This window comes from Musca autumnalis, unplaced genomic scaffold, assembly GCF_047663935.1.
Source record: "Musca autumnalis isolate F117 unplaced genomic scaffold, ASM4766393v1 scaffold_1, whole genome shotgun sequence".
In the NCBI taxonomy this organism is placed as follows: domain Eukaryota; kingdom Metazoa; phylum Arthropoda; class Insecta; order Diptera; family Muscidae; genus Musca; species Musca autumnalis.
Window position 1 is genome coordinate 297,383,894 of NW_027411644.1, and position 20,752 is coordinate 297,404,645.

Genomic DNA, 20,752 nt, shown 5'->3' on the forward strand with positions numbered 1-20,752 from the left:
TCTCCCGATTCTTTATAGATATTATTTTCAAAAACAGAACTTTGGTAGTAGTTCGATCGAATTTATATTCGATTCTTATTTTATTATTGTTCGATTTTTTCAAACAGATTTATAGCGTTCCGCTTAGCATGACTACACGCTGACACTTAAATGAATCACAGATAGATCTCTCATTCCACATCTGCAAGGTCGTATCACAGTTTCCCTGACACAAGCCCTTCTTCCACTAAAATAACTAGATCAGAAAACAAAATCCTGACACCTGATCCCAGATGACTTCGCCCTTAAAGACCTTAAATATGGCAAGGTAAGTGTGACTCTTGACCCGATCGGACTATTCTACACATGTATCCACGAGTCCATCGTACCTCTGCCTTCGAAAAACCCGAACTTATGCGAAGGCAAACTCTCACTGTAGCATTACTTAGGCCTTGTCGCCATAATCCTCTTCAGCACTTTACCTAGTGCGAAGATACAGCTCACCCGATAAGGCGACTTTAGCAACACTATGAATAGAGCCTATTTCCAAGCACTCGAAAAGTAAGAATGACGAATGTAGCCACTAAGAACGGACTCAATATACTCAGGCATGACCTTCCAGATAGCTTTAGGGATTCTTCCAGTTCTACTATCGATACATGGCTCTTTTATACTCCTAACCCCACAGATTCTGACCGCAACATCAAAGCATTCCATGTCCTTAGGTTCAATCAATTCTCCAACAAGCTGAAGAATTGATTGAGTCGCCAACCTTGGAAATAATGTTTCCAACTAAATCACTACATTCTCCCCCAAATCAAGAAAGGAAGACAAAGAATGCCTTAAAGTCCACAGTCGGAGTCGGACTATTCTGCACATGCATCCACGAGACCACCGTACCTCTATCCGCGGCAGAACTTATGCGAAGACAAACCCTCACGGTAGCATTAAACATTGCCATAATAATAAATATCACGGTACCAGATACGACAATACAACTCGTGTCTATTTCCGATCACGCTGGAAGTAACCATAACGAATGCAGAAGCTAAGAACGGACTCAATATAGTCAGACATGACCTTCCAGATGACTTTAGAGATTCTTCCAGTCACACCGTCAATACTTGCCGATTTTCTACTCCTAACCCGAGAGATACTGTCCAGAACATCGAAGCGTATATTCCGCTCTACTTCACATCTCGTTCGATACATTATCCAACTATGTCTATATTCTTCTACAAGAGCAAGCTAAAAGTGCAGCGGAAATGCTATAAGGCGAAATCCCTATCGAAATGCTCAATCTCCAAATTTGGAATATGTGACGGAATTTGGCCTACAAATAAATGTGCCAAAATATATCGAAATCGGTTCAGATTTGTGTATATTTTCGTCCGATTTCAAGTACTTGATGCACCAAACACGTTATATATGAATTTGGCCAACAAGTAAATCAGCTGCGGGGTAGCGAAGCGCACCGGGTTCAGCTAGTAATCTTTATAAATAAAAATCAAATGTCGTTCGTTGGTAATGGCATCAGTTGAGAACGGCTGGACCGATTTGGATAATTATTTCCGTGAAATGTTCGCCATAACCCGACTTAAGTTTTTATGCAAAGAAAATTTGACCACGCCCACTTTTTTCAATTTTTATCTTTTCTACAAAAACTACTGAACCGATTTTTCTGAAATTGTCAGGGAATGTACAGGGATGGGCCAAAGTTAAAATGGGATACAAATTTTGTTGCATTTCGGAGGGGGCGGGGTACTTCTCATATACCCTATATCTTTAAAAATGCTATATCTTTATAAATAAAATCAAATGTCGTTCGTTGGTAATGACATCAGTTCAGAACGGCTAGATCGAGTTGTATAAATCTTTTTCAATTTTCGATTTTAATATTTTCTACAAAAACTATTGAACTGATTTTCCTGAAATTGTCATGGAATGTACAGGGATGGTTAAAATACGCTAAACATTTTTTTTTTAAATTTAGGATGGCGAATTTCGGGGAAGTACGCATCCCCTATACCCTATTTCTTTGAAAATGCTATATTTACAATAACTTCGAATGTATCGGTTTGGAAATTAATTTAAAAGGCAATTGTGGTTGTGTCTTCGACCTTACCTACTTTTTAGGACCCAATGTCTTGAGCACGCCTACTTTTTAAAATATATAACATCTACAAAACTACTGAACCGATTTTCCTGAAATTTTCAGGGAATGTACAGGAATGGCCCCCGGTGAAAAAAGGATACATATTTTCTTGAAATTCGAAGGGGGCGGCGTTCGCCATATCTTTATGAATAAAAATCAAATGCCGTCATAACCCAATTTAGGTTTTTATGGAAAGAAAATGTTCCTTTTTTCGAAATTTTGACTGTTATGGCGAAGATCATTTTTAATGATTTTTATTAATTTTCTCGTTTAGAGTTAAGGTTGATGATCGAAAATTGTTTGCAAGTGAAAAAGGAAAGCCAAGGACTCGAACCCACAGAGTCACCAAATTACGTGACCTGGTTTCGCTGTTAGTTGAGCAGCTCTTTAGACGTATCGACTGTGGGATGGCTTCTCTGTCCTTGAAATTTTGGTTTTTCAAATGCAAATGTGTTTTTTTTTTAATTTTCAATTTAATTTGTTTTCTGCTGAATGTTTGCCGTTGTTATGTATGTATATTTAATGAATTTCGGAGGAGGTGGGGTGCCTTCCCCAGGCATTTCTTTTAAACGCTATATGTATAAGCCAAATTTATGATTATATCGGTTTCAGCTTAACTTTTGGGAGTCACTGCGATTGTGTGTACCCTAGGTACATATTTGGAACCAAAATACCGGACAACGCCCACTTTTTATACCCTCAGCATTTATGCTAACAAGGGTATATACACTTTCATACGGGCAAAATGTGCCTCATTGAAATAATGGTTTTAGACCACAAGTATGTTTGGACGAAACGTGTTTCAGACAATTTGGAGTCGATTTAGCAATGTCCGTCCGTCTGGTTGCCTGGTGCGCACGATAACTCTCGAAAAAATTTGGCTTTCGCAATATTTTGTCCAAACTTACCCTACCTTAGCCTACTCCTTCCCCTACCTCCCCCACAAAAGTTCGAAAATGTTCGGAAAATTTGTGCGCACGATAACTCTTGAGGGGAGTAGCCGATTTGGTGCCTACTTTGCACATGGTGAAATGTGTACCAGACTTAGATAAGGTTTTAATATGGACTCAATTGGTCCACTGCTTCGGGTACCTCCCACACAAATTTTCGGAAAAGTTCAGTTTAGGATCTGTTCTCGTTTTGATTTTTGTTTCAACAAGTTGTATTCACGGCCCCTCATACGGCGGTACAAGTTTCATCAGGGGCAAAACCATACTTCGTGAGAAAATAGAATGAAAGATTCAAAAAACCCCTATGACACCGTGTGTAGTGGTTGGAGCGCAAGCTAACTCTCGAACGGATTTGCCGATTCCTTCCAAAATTTGGCATTCATAATATTTTGTCCAAACTTAGTTTAAGTTCGAAGATAAGAATTATCAGTCCACTCCTTCAGGTACCTACCCCACAAAAGTTCACAAATGTTCCGAAAAATTGTGCGCACGATAACTCTTGAAGAAAAGGACTGATTTGGTCCATACTATACGCATCCTAATGTATCTACCAGATATAGTTAAGGTTTGAATATGGACTATATTTGCCCATTCATTTGGGTACCTCCCACACAAAATTTCGGATAAGTCTACTTTAAGACCTGCTCTTGACTAATTTTGATTTCTGTTGAAGCAACTTGTAATCCCTGTCTCAATTGCAGCGGTAAAAGATTTTTTTAGTGGCAGGTCCATACTTCTAGGGAAAACAGCTCGAAAGTTATTTTGTTAAAACTTAGTTTATCTTCTAAAATGGCCCATATCGGTCCTCTCCTTAGGATACCTCCCCCGCAAAAGTTCCACATTTGTTTGCAAGTGCAGTATAGGGTCTGTTCGGAAATCTATTGGAAATTTATACCGATGATGGTCTTGTTTACAGCCATATTATGTTTGCCGTGGACAAGCCCATGCTTCCTGGCATACCGGTCCAACAGGTGAACGATAATCCACTGAAATGACTAGTGGGCGCAATATCGATCGAAAAGATATGACTATCAAAACAAGATTCACTTCCGTAATGCACTATACCGGTCCATTCCCTCCTCCGCAAAACTTTTGATCTTTAATCCTAATTTACATTTTTGTCGGCTAGTACATTCGATCTGTCCGTAGATGAAAGTTCCAATTCACATAGGCTGAGGGTATATCTCTGTCGGCAAAGCCGACTGATACGGTTTTAGTTGTTTTAAAATATGTTTTATCTTGAAAGCTGATGTCCACGTCCACTCTTTTCAATACATTATTTTTCCAAAACTACTGAACTTAATTTTATGAAATTTTCAGAAAATGCTATATATTTGTGGATGAATTTCGGGGGCCTATTGTTTTATAATTACCTATTTTTGAAAGCATAAAGTCCATAAAAAGTTGTCATTAAAACTCATCACGACGGGCCAGCAACACGGACCGGGGTCTGGTAGTTCATAATAAAATTGCTGCCCCTAAAGAATACGAGTTCTTTGCATTTTGAAAAATTCGATAATTACTAAAAAATAACATGTCCCTTGGATTTCAAATTATTGGGATTCTATTTTACCTGTTAAAGTGAAACGAATTATTCGCAAAATTTTATTGAGGCCATAATTAAATATTGCGCGACTTTAATGGTTTCACAAGATAACCTCTAAACAAATGCAACTTAGAAGACGCAGAGTATGTATTCATTTATTACGTACTTTTCACATAAGGCTCGCGTTTATTGCCGTTTATTCACACCGATTTGTATTTTTTTTATTTTAAGTTTTTTTTTTAATTTTTTTTATATCACCAATATGACACGTTACAAAAACATTACTTATATTTTATTGATATTTTTACACAATTTGTAAAAATTCCTTTGTTTTATTTTGTTATAGTTGCTGTTTTGTTTATTTTGTGCTTTATTTTTGTTATTCTTAACTTTTAACTATCGGGAATTACGTATTTAATATTTATTTTCTTTACTTTTTTCACAATAATTTTTCACACGATCATCAATTTTTCGTATTTAAATATTTTTGTGTTTTTTCATTTTTGTATTTTTTCATTGCTTTTATTTCAGTTGTTTTTTTTTTTTTTTTTGTTCTGTTTGTTTAGTTTTATTTTTTGTTAATAAAAATTACGTCTTTATTCGTTTAAACACCGGAACCTAATAACAGTTCATTATTTTGTAGTTAAGTTTGTACAATTTTATGTTTTTCCAAACAACTGCATCAACTGTGTTTTTGTTGTTGCTGTTGTTTTAGTTTTTTTTTTGTGTTTTTTTTTTTTTTAACCAGTGAATAGCAGCTATTGACCGTTTACAAACAAACAAAAAAAAACTAAACTGTATTAACACTGAGAATAGTAGGTTAGTTCCAAAAATATTACATTGCAAATTAAATAAAATATGACAAATAGAATCGACATTAAACCTATAAAATACAAACATAGTAAGTGTTGTGTTGTAAACAGCGAGTTTATTTCAAATTCCATAATAAATTGATTAAATATAATTTATTTTTATTTTTTAACTAGCAGACCCCGGTCCGCGTTTGTTATGGACTTTATGCTTGACAATTCAAAAATAGATATTTTAAACTCATTTCTTCGGGTCCATTGTCAAACCGAGGAGGATTTTAAATTTATCAACAGATTTTGTCTGTAACCTTTCTTTTCTCTTACGGACTTTGTCGGATTTTTTCGTCCATTGATGCTGTTTAGGATTTATTATCGTCCATGTCCCATGTCTTTATCGTAAAGCGATCTAATTATAAAAGTAAAATAAAAAGGTTAAGTCGAATTCTCCCGCTTTTTGAGTCTTTATATGTTTTAGTTTTTCATGGCTGATGAATCGTTGAACCCCACCATTTAAGGAAATTTGTGAATATATCGTTTTTCTGGATTCTTGTCTCGAAAATTAATTTGCAGGCCGATGCACTCATAAGTTTAGCCAATAAGTCGTGTTAAGGCGAAGATTTCACAAAAAGAATTATCCAAATCGGTCCAGCCGTTCTCAACAGATGCCATTACCAATGAACGACATTTGATTTTTATTTATAAAGATTAGGGAATACACCTATTTAACAATTCTTAACAGAAAAGCACGCACCGTTCCAACACATGGGCCAAACTCAAATGTAAAATATTGTCATTAATGGCGGTGATATTACAAAGAGAGGAAAGTACGGGAACATGTGCAAATTAAAGACCACAAACACAAATCAATAAAAACATTTTTTTAGAAATATGACAGACATTTATTCGTGCATTTTAGAAGAATATTTGTTTAGAAATTAACAACAAATTGTAAAATATTTACAAACCGTACGTGAATATTTGACAAAAACTTATAATTAGAACTAACTAACTTTTCTAAAGAACAATAAAAATTGTGCCCAAGGGAAAGTAAATTCCTTTAAAATGCATTCGCAATAAGCAGAAGGAAATATACTGGGAGAAAACCATAAGATAAATGCAGTTTGTCAAAGAGCTGCTTTTTCGTACATTAGTAATAGAAAAGAACCTACATCTCTAGTAGAGAATGGAAGAAACCAGTTATAACCATATATTAAAAAGAAACAAGAATTATTGAGGGATATGAGGTGGATTTCACCAATCGAGGATCCATTGGGCATTTTGAACAATGGTACTCCTTGTAGTCTTGTTTAGAGTGATGTTATATTTTTCATAGTCAATTCTATGCTTCCTGACATGATGGTAAAAAACTATACTGTGACCAACTAATATGACTGGTCGGCGTTATAACTATGGAAAAAAAAGGCTCTCAAAATAAAATTCACTTCCAAAACGTATATTTCGGTCCACTCCTTCAGGTAACTTCTCCGCAAAAGTGCAACCCTTTTCCCCTATAATCCATATCAAATTTGAAACAAAACGTAAGCATTTCACAATCAATAGGATAAATACCCCAAAAGTTTCGATATTTTTCAGTTTACACAATTTTGAAAACTACCTAAATGCATAATTTTTGCGCAAATGATTTTGGTTGTGTAGCTGGTATACGATGCACACACAGGCTGAGGGTATATCTTTGTCGGCAAAGCCGAATGATAATTCTTTAATTGTTTTCCAGAAGATACAAGCCATGAATTTTCATGAGTTTGCTTCCAACCGTTTACAAGTTATGACAAATTAAAAATGCTTTTAAGCCAAGTGATTAGAGTCTTTGTTCATATATTTGCTTATTGTTGCAGCAATAAATATAATTTTTACAAACAACTAGTAAAAAAGTATCAGTCGGCTTTGTCGACAGACTATCATCTACGAGCAGATCGAATGTATTTAGAGTCTTTTCAGAATTTTGTGGCCCTTTTGGACATTTAAACTTGCCGACAAAAATGTGGATTAGGTTGACACCTTCTCAGTACTGGTGCTACCTTGGCTTGCAATCGAGACCACCAGCATAGGAGTCCGCCGTGTTGACCGCCTGGTCGTCTTCTTTGGCGAAGGCTGTGGGCCTTCTGAGGAGCGAACCAGCTTCACAGTCTTTGGCTGCGAGGACTTGTTCGCCTTCTCAGAAGTCGATGGTGTCCCTGTTCCAATCCTCCCGTCGTTACTCCCGAATGGCTTGCGCGGATCTCAGAAACATTCATCCGCTTTACCCCCGTCAGTTGGGGTAGGATCCGGTTTTGGGACAGTCACCTTCCCCAGTTGACTACCCTTACGAGAGTCTTTTGGTGTCGGATTATGCCCCTTATCCTTTTACAGTCCTTTCTGATCCGGGTTCGGCTTCGGAACAGATTTAGGTTCCACCTTACTGCCAGAAGCAAAACAGGCTTCACCTCCACTTTTTTGCTTGTCACCGCAGTCTCTTTAGAGTCTTTGGCTGAAGCAGGGCCTGGGAGGAAGATTTTGTCCACCAAGAGTTCGCATCTGGGTGCGTTAGGATAAGTTCTTTCGAACTTCCTGATGTACTTGAGCTTACTCTTGATGAACATAATCCCCCTCCTCGTATGAGAGCTCGCGTCCCTTCCCACGAACTTGCGCAGATACGAAGCCGCACGTTTATAGTGCCTCGTATCTGCAGCCTCTTTGGCGGAAATTGCAGTTACGTCGGTGTCCGTCGATGAGGTTTCCTTGGATTCCCCAACGCAGGCCGGAGACTCAGAGTCAGTGGCTATTGTTGGAGTTTCCGTTGATTCCTCCTCGTTGGTCATCGACTTAGAGTCGGTGGCTGTTGATGGATCCTCTTTTTCTCCATTGACTCAGTGGCAATCTGCCTCCGAAGTTTAGTATCGGCTGGTGCCGATACGGGACCAGACTGGATGCGACTTGTCTGGGGTTGCGAACCTAGGTCCACAACCTCTTCGACCACATCACCGTCGGTGGACATGTCATCGTCAGACCTCCTTGTTAACTCAGCTGGGATCGCCGTAATGTCCAGTTCGTCGTCAGTGAGGGTGAGTTTATTGAGCATGTCCTCAGGTGGCATGGTCAGAACAAGTCTCTCCAGTTGGTCAAGGAGTTCCCTACTCTGTCTCTCAAGACTGTCTCCAATCACTTTAAGATGCCCGTGTAGGTCGTCCCCGCCCAAAACTCCGGTCCTGTCAGCCGTAGACTGATTTACACCAGTTTTGGCTAAAGCATTGTCCTTTGAAGTATCCGGTTCGTCAACAGTATTTTGGATTGTATTTTCTGCACTTGTAGCAGTTACGGCTGTAGGTGCCAAGACATCCACACTTAAGACAGCCGGATCACAATCGCTTGATCTCGACGGCACGTGGCTTGTGATCTCACCTACGCTTACCGCCGGTACTGGGTTATTAACTCCCTGCACCGTAACTTTACTCCTTTTATGTCTTTTTCCCATCTTAGTTGATTTATTTAAGGGAACTACCCCGATCCAATTTTGGTCCACGGTGGGTTTGAAAGACAAACCCGCAGGGTCTCTGGGATATGTGAAGACAGAATCGCCTTCAGTTTACCTCGGGCGGTGCTGACCCCACATAACTCAGAGACCCCCTTTCCCATCCGCCACCCGGGAAGACGCGCCCAGTAGAAGATTGGCAACTCCCGTGGGTGGGAAATACGTAATTTTTGCAAATTTCTGGAGAAAAACGTAGCTATTTCTCGGAAACTATAACATATACTGTGTTCATTGTTTTTTTGTAAGGTAAGTAGGATTGAGGCCTTTAAAATCGTTTTAGTAAATAACCGTAGCGTTTACACAACATGAGCTATTTTATTTTTCCTCAGGTATTACATTTTATGAAATTCCAAATTTAGTGGACTAGAACTTTTGTGGAACAACATGGAACAAAGTTCTGTTTTCACAGAAAGATGCCCGAAAGTCTCCTTTTTCAGCCCATGTATACTTCTGTACCAGTCCAGTTCCGTCCGTTTAACACTTTTTTGAATTTATTGAAATTACATGGGTAAAAATGTATGCTTTTCTATACTGTTTCCATATGAATTACAGCTTTTTGACACAAATTAACATTTTTTTTGAGTATATGCGTTTTTATACGAGTTATAAAATCCCAAGGAGTATTTTCTTAATTTTTGAAAAAATTGTTTTTTTTTTCTAATTTTTTTACAAATGTTTGAAAAAACTTTTTCGACTTTATTTTTTTGATGTTTTTTAGTTTTTTGGTAATTCTTTTGTTTATTTTTTAGTGTTTGACCATCTTTAATACATAGGTAGATATAAAAACCACAAAAACACTCATATTTTAATGCAAAATAGTTAAAAAAAACTCAAAAGTTTAACTTTGACCTTGTATTTCTCTGCAACAACTAGACCTAATTTGACCGCTTATAATTCGTTTGAAAGCTGATTGTGTTGTGAGTCTAACAAAAAAAGAATTATGAAATATGACCAGGAAAAAACGATTCGGAACCACTGTGCGACGTTACAAGTTTTCTCTGGGGCAAGCCAATATTTACTGAGAAAATAGGTCGAAAGGTGTAAAAATTTCCTATGGTGCAATGTGTAGTGGCTGGAGCGCACTTTACCTCTCGAACGGGTCAGCCGATTCGGTTCAAAATTTGGCCATAGTAAAAGTCATATCAATCATATCATACCCCCCCCCCCCCCCCAAAAAAATTCCAAAACTTTTCACAAAAAAGTGCGCACGATAACTCACGAAGGCAGTAACCGATGTGGTCCATCCTTTGCACATAGTAATATTTCTACGAGACATAAATCAGGTTCGAATATGGACCTTCAGGTACCTCCCACACAAAATTTCGGGAAAAATGCAGTTTAATTCCTGGTTTCGAATCGCTTTGATCTTTGTTATAACAACTTGTACTTCCTGAGAAAATAGCCCGGAAGCTGTAAGAACCCCTAATTTTACTTCAGAAATGGTCCATTTCGGTCTTCTTCTTAGGGTACCTCCCCCACAAAAGTTCCACATTTTTTGTTAAGTGCAGTTTAAAATCCATTCGAGGATCCATTGGAAAATTATACCGATGCTATTCTTAAAGAGGACCACAAAGCGATATTATGTTTTTCGTGGGCAAGTCCATGCTTCCTGACATCGTGGCACAAAACCTCTATATTATACGGTGAAATGAAATGACTGGTGGGCACAATATGGTACATGCCGTACTTAGGAGCACTTACCCTTTTAACTTCCATGTAGAAAGCGAGTACATTATATCTTTCGACTTTATGATCCCAACGTCGCATTCACAATTTCGGTCAAATCACTCAAACCCGAAAACTCAAAAAAGTTCGAAGAAGATTTTCGGGGAAATGACAATATTTTCTTGTATATTTATATCTCAGAATATAGTTCCCATCAAAAACTAACCCCATGTAGTCTTTTGCCAAAACAAAATATTTATTAACTTGTATTTTTTGGCATTTTATATTGAGTTTATTGGTCACCACACTTAATTCGAACATACTCGGTGAGAACATTCCGTCGTCTATAATTTGTTTTGTCTAAAGGCCTAGGTACATAGCTGTCTCGCCTGCTTGTCTTGCTTGCTCCTGATAAAAGAATAAAAATGAAAAGGGACCTTATTTTTATTGTCAGAAATGAAGCAGGAAAACGAGGCAAGCAGGCGAGGCTAGGCTAGGCGAGGCTGCTTATGTACCCAGGCCGTTAGGTCCTAGTTTGGTGCCAAAGATAACACTGTGCAACATGTTTAAGGTGATCTTGTGCAAACAATTCGAACCGAAAGTACAACCCAAACGACAAAAACCCCTAGTTGGGTTTTGTTGCGTCAGATCCAGCTCGGATTTTATGGCCACATCTAAATATGGTTAAATATTGCGTTTTTAAAGAAATTCGGGGCTGTATCTCTGAAACCAATGCGAATCTTTTTCTGACCTCTGAAGCAAATTTGTAGATAAGGACAAGAATAAAATATTTGGAGAAATAATGAACTCGAAAGACTACATTTATTGCCTCAAATTTCAAAATATATCTAAAAATTCCCTTATTTGTATACATTTCGCACCATATCTCCAAAACTGTTAATTTATTCTTAATGTTTTCTTTTAAAACAATGTTCTCTAGAATGTTGTAAAATGCCTCTATCACGTGGTTTTTAGTATATTTTTCAACGACGATTTAATAAATATGTCAATAATGTCGTGAAATCCCAAATGCGAAAATAAAGTGTCCGTGTGAAAAGTGTTTGAAATGGGTGTTGTAAAAGATATGATACCAAATACCGTTGAAACATGAAATAAGCATTTTTTTTCTGAAGAATTGCTGAGAACATTATTTGGGTGATTTTTGCAAAAGGTTACTTGGTTCAACTCCCAATAGTTTAGCTGATACCAACCAGTATTCCAGAAATTATGTAAAATTTTCTATATTTTGTCGATTTTGATGCCCTAGATGAAGTTTTTCTTGTATGTTGCGTTCAACAAGTTCAACTAGTTTAGATGAGACCATAAAATCCGAACTGGATCTGACAGGACAAAACCCAACTAGGGTTTTTGTAGTCTAAATATGTACTTTCAAAAAATCCGTACTAGAAGTTGTTTGCATTTGCAGTGTTGCATAGTGTAATTCAAGTAATTTCTAAAATAAATACTTGATGAAAAACGAGTCAAAGGGTTTTTGCTTTTCTTTTTGCACTTGGCAACTCCACTGTATTATACAAAAACAGCTTTTGTTACATCATCATATGTGGTTTGTGTATCATACCCTGCAACAAATGTTTATAAACATGTTGATTGTATCTGCCATTATCATCCCCACTAAATTGTACAAAACATTACACAACTTTCGCAACTGCCCGGCTAGCTCAGTCGGTAGAGCATGAGACTCTTAATCTCAGGGTCGTGGGTTCGAGCCCCACGTTGGGCGCAAATTGTTTTTTTTTTTCTATTTATTTTTCTATTTTACTTTATGCGATTCAAGGTGATAGTAAATTCATTTGTTAATCTCATAAATATATAGCTTTTATGAGTATTGTATAAAATTTCTTAGTTCCATAGTTGCTCAATCATATGTTATAGTTGATGTGTCCATAATCCCTAAAACAAATTAGTCAAAGATATTTGAAGTCCCGATAAATATCAAACACATGTCCGACAACATGGAATTCCATCGAAACAGATAAAAACAAGAAAGAACGGCGTTAAGTTCGGCCGGGCCGAAATTTTTATACCTTCCAGCAGTTACTGTATTGAAGTAAATACATAAGAACAATTAGTAATATAATAATATGATAATCACTTTATGTTGATAATTTTCTGTGTGGAGGTTCCATTGAGATTCCAAAATACCATGTTACATCCACTTCAGAAGGAAAATGTAACAACACTTTTTTAAAGTGCTCACAATCGTGAGGTACAGTTCTAAGGGGGCTATATGAAGACGTAGATTTTAGGTGGAAAGTTTATACCCCCAACGAAGACTAAATACCAAATTTCAGCCTTTTCACACCTTGAACATACCGAAAATCGGGAGGTATGGGATATGGTATGGGGGCTATATGAAGACGTTGACCGACAAATATGAGTAGAGTAGAGTAGAGTAGAGTATACAAATGAGAGTAGTTATTGTATAGCTGTTTTTGGAACCGCTCATGGCCCTATGGGCTAGGTTACTGCGTTTGTCAAATAAATTAAAAATTAAATTAAATATCCGGTAGAAAGTTTTATACCACCAACGAAGACTACCAAAATTCAGTTATTTCGGTGCAATATTGAAGCCACAACCTTCAAAATACCGAAAATCGGGAGGTACCGTTTTATGGTGGCTATATCAAAACGTGGACCGATATAGCCCATTTTCAATACCAAACATTCTAGGAGTAATAGAAACTTCTATACCAAATTATAAAGATTTATCATTTTCAACAGACGGACATGGCTATTTCGACTTAGAATTTTATGCTGATCAATAATATATGGTCTCCAATAAACATTTCAATGTGTAACAAACGGAATGACAAATTTCTCTTCATATAATGGTGGAGGATATAAAAATTCCACGAGATTGGGTTTAAAATTCCACGAGTTATGGTTTAAGATAAACTTCAAAAAAATTCCACGAGTTGGGGTTTAAAATGTACATTAAAAAATTGGGTTTGTTGGGGTTTAAAATTCCACGAGTTGGGGGTTAATATAAATTGTAAAAAATCCCACGAGTTGGGGTTTAAAATTCCACAAGTTGGTGTTTATAAATACACAAGTTGTGGTCTAAAATTCACGAGTTAGGGCTTAAAATATACTTTTAAAAATCGACGAGTTGCGGTTTAAAATTCCGAGAGTTGAGGTTTAAAATATACTTTACAAAATTCCACTAGTTGGGGTTTAAAATCCCGTTAAACTTAGTTTGGAAGAAATTTTTGAAAAAGTTTGAATCTGTTTTTTTTTCAGGAAGTGTTGACTTACTCCGGAAAAAATGTACCATTGCAATAAGGATTGTGAAAACAACCTTCTACAAAAAATTTCAAATATATCCGAACTGAATGTTTCCCAAATTTTGTATGGGAGATACCCTAAGGACAGGAGCGATATAGTCCATATTCCAACCTTATACATGACTGGATGAAATAAAACGATGTGCAAAGTTTGTGCCAATCAGAACATCCCAGCTATAATTATCTTGTGGTTTTGCCATTTTAGTGGATGTCGTGTCAGGGTTTTTGGATCATTTCATTTTCCTCCCAAATTGGCTCAAATTTGGCACTTGGAGATCAAAAAACTTCGGCAGATAGGTTCCCAATAACCACAAAACTTCTCTACTAAAATTTGCCAAGATAGTTCCACGTTTTGATATAGCCCCCATATAACGGTTCCTCCCGATTTAAAGTATTTTGAGGCTTTTAGCTAAATTTTCTGGCCGAATTAGCTGAAATTTGACATTTAAGGTTCCCAATGACCAAGACTTCTCCAGTAAACCTTGCCAAGATAGGTCCACTTTTTGGTATAGCCCCTATATAACGGTACCTCCAGAATTAAGGTATTTTGAGTATTTTAGCTACATTTTCCATCCAAATCCATCCAATTGCATCAAAAAATGATGCATACGGTTTGTATAGCCCCCATTACATTTAACTGTACCGCCTGATTTTAGGTATATTGCCGTTTTTATCTACATTTTCGGCGTAAATTGACAGTAACTTGGCACTTACGGTTTACAGTAGTTAAATATTTTGGTCATATAGCCCCATATTATATTATTAACATAATTTACTCCTACTGGGAATAAGCTTAGGCGTGGCGGAGCAGCTATGTACTTTTTCTACAGAAAGAAAAGCAATTATTTAATTTAGGTTTAGAATATTTTATGGTGAAGGGTATAAAAAGTTCGTCGCGGCCGAACTTTACCCTTTTATACTTGTTAAGTAAGTAACATTTTTAAACATTTACAGCCTGTTTCAGTGTTTTTCAAATTTATTTTTTGTTTTGAAGAAAAGGTAAAAATATTTCGGAAACTAACAGCCTGTTTCTGTATGTCGAAAAAAGAATTTGTGCTAAAGAAACACGTCCAAACTCTTGTGTGTTTTTCAAATTTGTTTTTTACGTCCAAACTATTGTGTGTTTTTCAAATTTGTTTTTTGTTTTGAAGCAAAAGCAAAGGTAAAATTATTTTGAAAACTAAAGTTCGTGTTTCATTCGCATACATTCTTCTTTCGACATACAGAAACTGGCTGTAAAATTTGAGCGTGTTTCATTCGTTTCAATATACAGAAATAGGCTAACTTCAGTATTGTATCAGTGAATGAAATTCAATAAGTGCACTATAGGCCCAATGACAAGTTTCTGAGGCAAAAATTCTATTTTTCAAGTCTTATATTTGAATAAATTAGTAACGGGATTAGATTCTTGACACTTTGGACCACTTAATAAAAAAAAAACATTTCAACCTGACAACGCTTCATGATCACATACCGGGCTGTCAAAGATATTACATCTAACATTGTAAAATTTTATAATATTCAATCAAAAGAAGAACAAAACTGTTTCGCTCGACAATTAAACACTGATAACATAATTAACGCTTTTTCAAGATTGTGATTAATAATTAAAAAAATTAGACTAATTGCCCATAAAATTCTTGCGTCACGTCATGTTCACCGTACATTTACGTTTCAATAAAACACCCTTAAAGTGTATACATTTTAGTCTTGATGTGTGTGTGTATGTTTCATATCATCAATGAACATGTGCATGACTCATTTAACTACCATGTGCAACTTATGTTTACGTTTTAGTTCATCGTATTTCGACTGGAAGGTTGGCATCTTCTGTAATCGTGCTTCTGCGAGGTCGGATTGTGGAATGGTCTGAGGCTGGGGGTTCTGTGTGGTGGATTTCCTCATGTTGACGGAACGTCCGCACTAAGCTTGCCGTCAATATGGGTGCCATGGAGGAGTCCGAGGCATTCAGGTTGGCTAAGGAGGGGTGTACCGGGCCAGGGGTGAAAACCAGCAGCCAAGAGTCCCCGCGGTAAGCAGTAGTGGGATAGCGTACCGGAGTGAGGTGCCATCGCCAGCCTAGCCAATATGATTGGACCACATTCTTTTTATTAAACAAAATAATTTTTTAATTAATATTTATTTAGAAAAAAAAATATATTTAAAATATGAAAAAATATATATTTTTTAATTTTAAAATTTAATCGAAATTTATCATAAACAATGAATATAAATAAATTCATTGGTCGTTTCGAAATTGTATAGTGATATATAATGCAATATATGCCCGGCTAGCTCAGTCGGTAGAGCATGAGACTCTTAATCTCAGGGTCGTGGGTTCGAGCCCCACGTTGGGCGCAGATTACTTTTTTTGTTTGTTTTAATTCTTTTTTAATTTTATTTTATTTAGAATTATGTTCAATTGAACGATCCGGCTTACACTCTCGTTCAATGGACTCCGGTAGTTTGTATTACAAAATTGCGCATACTTAAATTTACACGTTAGTTGGTTGGTATGCACGGTGCACCTTAACTAATTTTAAATGAAAGGTGCTTACACCTGGAAAGGTTTTGCGGATTCTGAAACTACAATGTTCATAGATGAGAAAAATCAAAAAGCGAAAAAAGTCGCCGTATCGATTTTCAAATAAATCGCGGTCAAAGTTAAAATTTTGAGGGCTTTATTTATTGCGCCTTAACTAACTTTACGTGAAAACCCCTTACATCTGGGAAGTTTTCGCAGATTGGGACTGAAACAGCAATGTTCATAGATGAGAAAAATCCAAAAGTAAGAAAAAATCGCTAGAGGAATTTCGGAATAAATCGCGGTCAAAGTTCACATTTTTAGGTTTTCAGGATTTTGCTTGGTAGCGGTAAGCCGTTTCGCAATATGACTGAAGAAAATGTTGTAGCAGTGAAAATCATCTAAAACATTTTCTTCAGTCCCATTGCGAAACGGCTTACCGCTACCAAGCAAAATCCTGAAAACATAAAATAAACCTAGAAATGTAATCTTTGACCGCGATTTATTCCGAAATCCCTGCAGCGATTTTTTCTTGATTTTGCATTTTTCTCATCTATGAACATTGCTGTCTCAGAATCCGCAAAAACTTCCCAGGTGTATGCGGTTTTCACGTAAGGTTAGTTAAGGTGCACCTTTCATGACATTCTGTAAGGAGACGATAGAGTCAGTGCATTGTCCCAATTTGAACTTCTATATCTCAAAAATTGTATAACCTACGAAAATAACATTAAGGCCTATCTTGTAGAGAATTTTACTGCTACAACATTTGCTCTAATCCCATTTCCATAGAACTTGCGGGTTCCAAGCAAAATCATGAAAACATAATAAATTATTTAAGGCGCACAGTGCATACCAACCAACGTGTAAAATTAAATATGCGCAACTTTGTAATACAAACTACTGGAGTCCATTGAACATAACTCTAAATAAAATAAAATTAAAACAAAAAAAGAAATCTGCGCCCAACGTGGCGCTCGAACCCTGAGATTAAGAGTCTCAAAAATTTTATAGTATTAAAATTAGAGTTAGGCAATCTCGTTCATCGTTTACTGTCCTCGTTCAAAAAGGTATGAGTAACGTTATACAAATCAACGTGTGAAATTAAGTATGCGCAGTTTTGTAATACAAACTACCGGAGTCCATTGAACGAGAGTGTGAGCCGGATCGTTCAGTTGAACATAACTCCCCAGCAAGCCAAATGTCTGATGTCCGACACGTCTGAACAATTTCGGAAGCAAAGTCGTTCAGATTTCGTTCCGATTTCTAAACGATTTTTCGGAGAGGAAATAGTTCAGATTTTGTACCGATTTCGGAACGAATGTCGCAAAGAAATTTTCTTTCCGAATTTCCCAGGGATTTTCTTCAGATTTCGTTACGAAATCGGACCGAAATTGATCCGGTGTCGCTCCGATATTTCGTTCCGAAATGATGTCAACGAAATCAGACGTATCGTCCGAATTTTGTTCCGATTTCGTTACGATTGGTTTGCTGGGTCTAAATGAAATAAAAATTAAAATTTAATTAAAAATTAAAAAATCGTTAAAACAAACAAAAAAAATCTGCGCCCAACGTGGGGCTCGAACCCACGACCCTGAGATTAAGAGTCTCATGCTCTACCGACTGAGCTAGCCGGGCATATATTGTATTGCATATCACTACACAATTTCGAAAACGACCATTATAAATTCATTGCTTATGATTAATTTCGATTAAATTTTAAAATTAAAAAAAATATATTTTTTCGTATTTTAAAAATATTTTTTTTTCTAAATAAATCTTAAAAAAAATATTTTTTTTAAATAAAAAGAATGTGGTCCAATCATATTGGCTAGGCTGGCGATGGCACCTCACTCCGGTACGCTATCCCACTACTGCTTACCGCGGGGACTCTTGGCTGCTGGTTTTCACCCCTGGCCCGGTACACCCCTCCTTAGCCAACCTGAATGCCTCGGACTCCTCCATGGCACCCATATTGACGGCAAGCTTAGTGCGGACGTTCCGTCAACATGAGGAAATCCACCACACAGAACCCCCAGCCTCAGACCATTCCACAATCCGACCTCGCAGAAGCACGATTACAGAAGATGCCAACCTTCCAGTCGAAATACGATGAACTAAAACGTAAACATAAGTTGCACATGGTAGTTAAATGAGTCATGCACATGTTCATTGATGATATGAAACATACACACACACATCAAGACTAAAATGTACTACACACTATAGGGGTGTTTTATTGAAACGTAAATGTACGGTGAACATAACGTGACACAATGATTACGGATATTATTTCTTTTTGAGAAATGTCAGACATCAAGAATTTTCTTTATTAATCACAATCTTGAAAAAGCGTTAATTATGTTATCGGTGTTGAATTGTCGAGCGAAACAATTTTGTTTTTCTTTTGATTGAATATTATAAAATTGTACAATGTTAGATGTTATGTTAGTTTTTTGGCAGCCCGGTATGTGATCATGAAGCGTTGTCAGTCTAATCCCGTTACTACATTATTCAAATATAAGATTTGAAAAATATACTTTTTGTCTCAGAAACTTGTCATTAGGCCTATAGTGCACTTATTGAATTTCATTCACTGATACAATAAGTGTGTCTGCGTACTCGATAATTTGTAATAATTATTACAAATAATTACTGAATGTTGTTTGTTTACACAAATGTTCAGTAAAAGAGAATGAATTGAGAAACTTGTTTTGAAATTTTAATTACTGAGAACTTATAATTTTTACTGAAGGAATTTTGTTCAGTAACATTTTGTAGCTTTAGGCAGTTGTCAAAAGTTTAATATATTCAAATATCATAAACGTAAAAATTAATCAAATTGGAAATTTTTACTGAATGTTGTCTTTTTACTTTTTTAATTTTTTCCTTTGAAAGAGTATAAAATGCTTTACTCTCTAAAAAGAAGTTACTGAGTAATATTTACTGAGAAAGTACAAGGACAAACCTAATACTGAAGTCAACAGCCTATTTCTGTATATCGAAACGAATGGAACACGGTCAAACTTTAAGTTTTCGAAATTTGTTTACCTTTGCTTTTAAGCAAAGAATAAATTTGAAAAACCCACAAAAGTTTTGGCGTGTTTCATTCGCACATATTTTCCTTTCGACATATAGAAGCAGGCTGATACTGCCTGTATTTTTAACAATTTTACTTACTTAACAAGTAAAAACTTGTTAAATTCGGCCGGGACGAACTTTTTATACCCTTCACCATAAAATACTCTAAATCTAAATGGAATAATTGGTTTCCTTTTCCAGACAGACAGACAGACGGACGGACATTGCTAGATCTACTCAAAATTGTCTAAAACGGATATCGTACAAACATACTTGGGGTCTAAAACCATTATTTCGATGAGGCACATTTTTGGTCGTATCAAAGTGTAAATACCCTCTTTAGCCTAAAGGCTGAGGGTATAAAAACGGCAATATACCTAAAATCGGGTGGTACCGTTATATGTAAGGGGGCCTATACAAACCGTATGCATAATTTTTGAAGAAGTTTTTCTGACCTCTTTAAACTCCAATTTGGACGGAAAATGTAGCTAAAATACTCAAAATACCTCAAATCGGGAGGATATACCAAAAAGTGGACCTATCTTGGCAAGTTTTACTGGAGAAGTTTTTTGTCATTGGGAACCTCAAATGTCAAATTTCAGCTAATTCGGTCAGAAAATGTAGCTAAAAGCCTCAAAATACTTTAAAGCGGGAGGTACAGTTATATGGAGGCTATACCAAAACGTGGACCTATTTTGACAGTTTTTAGTCAAGAAGTTTGGTGGCTTTTGTCAATCACAAATGTCAAGTTGCGGAAAAAATATAGCTAAAGTCTTTTAAAAACCTTAAATTGGGTGGTACCGTTATGTGTTGGCTATACCAAAACGTGACCTATTTTAGCAATTTTTAGTGGAGAAGCCTTTTGGTCATTGGGTCAGAAAATGTAGTTAAAAGCCTCAAAATAATTTATATGGGGGCTATACCAAAACGTGGACCTATATTGGCAACTTTAAGTGGAGAAGTCTTTTGGTCATTCAGAACCTCAAATGTCAAATTTCAGCTAATTCGGTCAAAAATGTAGCGAAAAACCTCAAAATACTTTAAATCGGGAGGTATCGTTATATAGGAGCTATACAAAAACGTAGACCTATTTTGACAGTTTTTAGTCAAGAAGTTTGGTGGCCTTTGGCAATATCAAATGTCAAGTTTCAGCAAGTTCGGTGAAAAATATAGCTTAAGTCCTTAACATTCCTTAAATTGGATGGTACCGTT

The 20,752-nt window shown here is 36.4% G+C and overlaps 1 protein-coding gene and 3 non-coding genes across 10 annotated transcripts in view; 2 read left to right on the forward strand and 2 right to left on the reverse strand.

Moving 5' to 3' along the window:
- The window catches only part of Esp (Epidermal stripes and patches), a 198,144-nt gene extending 192,741 nt beyond the window's left edge, over positions 1-5,403 (reverse strand). For 2 of the 7 annotated variants that reach the window (XM_073961865.1, XM_073961869.1), the window contains exon 1: positions 4,658-5,251. The gene's annotated coding sequence lies outside the window, so the exon portion shown is untranslated. Of the gene's footprint in view, positions 1-4,457; positions 4,574-4,657 lie in introns of those variants that run through there. The other 5 variants (XM_073961867.1, XM_073961872.1, XM_073961870.1 and 2 more) reach the window with 5 other exon arrangements.
- A 6,898-nt stretch (positions 5,404-12,301) lies between these two features.
- On the forward strand, positions 12,302-12,374 carry TRNAK-CUU (transfer RNA lysine (anticodon CUU)). Its single transcript has one exon. It is a non-coding gene; the product is annotated as a tRNA-Lys (tRNA).
- Positions 12,375-16,223: 3,849 nt separating this feature from the next.
- TRNAK-CUU (transfer RNA lysine (anticodon CUU)) lies at positions 16,224-16,296 on the forward strand. The gene has a single exon. It is a non-coding gene; the product is annotated as a tRNA-Lys (tRNA).
- A 1,728-nt stretch (positions 16,297-18,024) lies between these two features.
- TRNAK-CUU (transfer RNA lysine (anticodon CUU)) lies at positions 18,025-18,097 on the reverse strand. Its single transcript has one exon. It is a non-coding gene; the product is annotated as a tRNA-Lys (tRNA).
- Positions 18,098-20,752: the final 2,655 nt, after the last annotated feature.